This window comes from Neoarius graeffei, chromosome 17 (assembly GCF_027579695.1).
Source record: "Neoarius graeffei isolate fNeoGra1 chromosome 17, fNeoGra1.pri, whole genome shotgun sequence".
NCBI classification, from domain to species: Eukaryota; Metazoa; Chordata; class Actinopteri; order Siluriformes; family Ariidae; genus Neoarius; species Neoarius graeffei.
Window position 1 is genome coordinate 8,478,075 of NC_083585.1, and position 4,850 is coordinate 8,482,924.

The following is a 4,850-nucleotide window of genomic DNA, read 5'->3' on the forward strand; positions in this document are numbered from 1 at the left end:
CACATTGGCTAATGTTAATGTTCATGAGTCCACCATCAGGATAACACTGAACAACATGGTGTCCATGGCAGGGTTGCAAGGAGAAAGCCACTGCTCTCCAAAAAGAACATTGCTGCTTGTCTGCAGTTTGCTAAAGATCATGTGGACAAGCCAGAAGGCTATTGGAAAAATGTTTTGTGGATGGATGAGACCAAAATCGAACTTTTTGGTTTAAATGAGAAGCATTATGTTTGGAGAAAGGAAAACACTGCATTCCAGCATAAGAACCTTATCCCATCTGTGAAACATGGTGGTGGTAGTATCATGGTTTGGGCCTGTTTTGCTGCATCTGGGCCAGGACGGCTTGCCATCATTGATGGAACAATGAATTCTGAATTATACCAGCGAATTCTAAAGGAAAAATGTCAAGACATCTGTCCATGAACTGAATCTCAAAATAAGGTGGGTCATGCAGCAAGACAATGACCCTAAGCACACAAGTCGTTCTACCAAAGAATGGTTAAAGAAGAATAAAGTTAATATTTTGGAATGGCCAAGTCAAAGTCCTGACCTTAATCCAATGGAAATGCTGTGGAAGGACCTGAAGCGAGCAGTTCATGTGAGGAAACCCACCAATATCCCAGAGTTGAAGCTGTTCTGTATGGGGGAATGGGCTAAAATTCCTCCAAGCTGGTGTGCAGGACTGATCAACAGTTACCGGAAACATTTAGTTGCACTTATTGCTGCACAAGGGTGTCACACCAGATACTGAAAGCAAAGGTTCACCTACTTTTGCCACTCACAGATATGTAATATTGGATCATTTTCTTCAATAAATAAATAACCAAGTACAATATTTTTGTCTCATTTGTTTAACTGGGTTCTCTTTATCTACTTTTAGGACTTGTGTGAAAATCTGATGTTTTAGGTCATATTTATGCAGAAATATAGAAACTTCTAAAGGGTTCACAAACTTTCAAGCACCACTGTAATAGAATTTGTATATGTAATAACACAGCTTAAGACTTTTTATATTTATACCCCATGACTGTGCCATTAGATATCCATCAAAGGATAGAAGAAGAGCTCAGTTTCCTTGCTTTTTACATAAATTAAAGCTGATGGTGCTCCATCCAATTTGAACTCTTACTTAGCTGCCAAGCTTTTTTAAACAGAGGAGACAGAACCATGGTGTCTTCCAGCATTTCCCTCAGAAGTGTTAAATCACTGGGGGGGGGGGGGGGAACCCTCCATATGACGAAAATTACAAACCAGGAGCCCAAGAGAACACACTAGCTTACAGACCCTGCTCGTCAGGTGGTCTTCGGTTACCTGAACACATGCAACCATTGCTATTACTGTTGGCCATTTCTGAACACAAGTGTCTGTTAATCAGAACAGTAACCAATCTTGCTACAAGACAACTAATGCACATATCTCTTGAAATACTCAGTCAGAGCAAAAGTTCAATTGGTAAATGTTTTTGGTGATCAGAATTATTGGCTTGTTGCCCCCAAAGAATATGTGACACACACCTTCAAACCTGTCAAAAATGACCATCTTTTGGTATAATCATGCAATTGTTTGGCAATTTTCACAATTCTCAGTTATTATAAACTGAACAATAATTTAGTAATAACATTTTTGTTCATGTAAAGAATAAAACCAGACAGGGCATGCTATTCTAGGAAAATAAATCAACAATAGGGTGGTGTTTCCACCCCCAAAATGTATTCATTTTCCAATAACCACACTTCCTGAAATGTTATTTTTAGCCTTAGTGTCAGCGGGTACAGGCACTTAGACACAGTTGCAGGGGAGAGCGGGTGCATCACAAACTAGCAGCCAAATCCAAAATGTGAGATGAGAAGCAGAGTCAGGTTTGGGTAAAGGGTCAGTTGATTCATGAACAGTGTCAGAGGAACATAACTAGCTCAGAGTCCGAATGTAAACAAAAGCAGGGTCAGTGTAACTAAAGTCAGCACGAGTAACCAACAGCTTGGTATGATCAGGTACAGGGACACAGAATGATACTTTGCACTGAGGGTTTGTGGCTGTGGTCCTTAAGTAGTGTGCACTGATTGATATGGAACAGGTGCAGCGGTAATCAGAACTTGGGAGGGGGAGAGCGCTGTGGTTCTTGGGAATTGTAGTTCGTGGTGGCCATGTTTGAGGGCTGCCACAAACTCAGATTACTAGCGTTATTAGTGACAGAGTCAGGAGTGAGTCTAAAAATGTCTTTGGCGGGTACCCAACTGCGCTCTTCCGGACCGGACCCCTCCCAGTCCACCAGATATTCGAGGTTTCCCTGGCTGCAACAGGAATTGAGGATTGTGTACCTGGTTACACCAGCTGTCCTTCCAAATCAAGAGGTAACAGTTGTTCTGTGGATGGTGCATTTACGTTGAGAGGTCCAGGAATGGCAGGCTTCAGATATGATACATGGAATGTGGATGATAGGTGGCAGCGTTGTGGGAGATTCAGTCTGTATGAGACCTCATTGATCTGGTGTAGGACTCTGAAAGGGCCGATGTACCTGGCACTGAGCGTCTTACATGCGCTGGGATCCCGCAAGTCCTTAGTGAACACCCAGACTCTGTCTCCGGGTGCATATACGGGTGTTTCCCCTTGGTGTTTGTTGATGTAGAGCTTGTATCAATGGGACATTTTCTCAGGTCACTGGTGAACACACTCCCATACCTGTCCGCTTCTCCAAAAGCACGAGTCCACTTCCAAGATGTGTGTGGGCGAGTTGTCCCATGGAAATAATTGGGGAAACCTGTAGTGAGGACATCGAAGATGTGAAGCAAGGAGGCTGCGGAGAACCTTCAGGCGTGCTTGGACTGTACAAACTGGAATGTGTTCAGGACTGCTACCAATAGTCTGGATGAGTACACAGAGGCTGTGATGTCCTATATCAGCTTCTGTGAGGACTGCTGCATTCCATCACGAACCAGGGTGAGTTACAATAGTGACAAACCCTGGTTCACAGATAAGCTCAGACAGCTAAGGTGGTAAAAGGAAGAAGCGTTCAGAAGTGGGGACAGGAACAGGTTTAAAGAGTCTAGGAACAAGTTTAGCAAGTCAGTGAGAGAAGCTAAACGTCTGTACTCTGAGAAACTTCAGCACCAGTTCTCAGTCAATGACTCTACATCTGTCTGGAAACAGATCGGACAGATCACCAACCTCAAACCTTCAGCCCCCATTCTGTTAACGACTTGCGCCTGGCCAACCAACTGGATGAGTTCTACTGTCACTTTGAAAGACAAATGGATAACATCCCCCATTACTCCACATTCCAGCTCTAGCTCACCACCACCTCCACTGCTGCCAGGGCCTCTCTACAACTTCACATCTTGGAGGCCCATCCACTCTCCACCACAGCCTCAACGCTCTCTATTCTGGAGAGAGACATTAACAAGCTCTTTAAGAAGCTGAACCCCTGCAAAGCAGCAGGTCCTGACTCAGTCTCACCATTTACCCTGAAGCACTGTGCTGATCAGCTGTCTCCAGCATTCACAGAGATCAACACCTCACTGGAGACATGCCATGTGCCAGCCTGCTTCAAGGCCTCCACCATTATCCCTGTCCCCAAAAAGCCAAGGATCACAGGATTAAATGACTACAAACCCATTGCCCTGACTTCTGTGGTCATGAAATCCTTTGAGTGCCTTGTGCTTTACCAACTCAAAAGAATTACTGACCTGCTCCTGGACCCCATGCAGTTTGCCTACAGACCCAACAGATCTGCAGACGATGCTGTCAACATGGCTCTTCACTTCATCCTCCAGCACCTGGACTCCTCAGGGACCTATGCTAGGATCCTGTTTGTGGATTTCAGTTCCGCCTTCAACACCATCATCCTGGCTCTTCTGCAGGACAAGCTCTCCCAGCTGAGCATGCCTGACTCCACCTGCAGGTGGATCACGGACTTCCTGTCAGACAGGAAGCAGCACATGAAGCTGGGGAAACACATCTCTGACTCCTGAATCATCAGCACTGGATCCCACCAAGCCTGTGTCCTTTCTTCTCAACTTTTCTCCCTGTACACCAACAGCTGCACCTCCAGTCAATAGTCTATCAAGCTCCTAAAGTTCGCAGACGACACCACCCTTATTGGACTCATCTCTGATGAGGAGGAGTCTGTCTACAGGTGGGAGATTGACCATCTGGTGTCCTGGTGCAGGTAGAACAATTTAGAGCTCAGCCACACCCACCCCCATCACCCTGTTTGACTACCCAGTAACCTCTGTGGCGTATTTCTGCATCTTGGGCACCATAATCACCCAAGACCTTAAGTGGAAGACCTGCTCTCTCACCAAGAAAGCACAGCAGAGGATGTACTTCCTGCAGCAGTTGAAGAAGTTCGAGCTGCCAAAGACAATAATAGTATGCTTTTACACCACCATCATTGAGTCCATCCTCACCTCCTCCATCACCATCTGGTATGCTGCTGCCACTGCCAGGGACAAGGGCAGACTGCAGCACATCATTCATTCTGCTGAGAGGATGATTGGCAGCAACCTTCCATCTCTTCAGGACCTGTACGAGCCCAGGACCCTGAGAAGAGCAGAAAGGATTGTGGCCAACCCCCCTCATCCCAGACACAAACTTTTTGAACCATTCCCCTCTGATAGGAGGTTGTGGTCCATTAAAACCAAAACCATTAGAAACTTTCCCCCCCCACTACAGCTGGCCTCATCAGAGACCCCCACTGACACTAACTCCACACTTCCAATCTGTGACATTAATGCACTTTGTTTCTGAACTGCAATTTTGCACATTTCAAGGTCACGTCATACATCTCCATTCTGTGAACATTTATTGTACATTCCAGCTCACACTGCACAGCTTGGTTATTGACTTAGCCC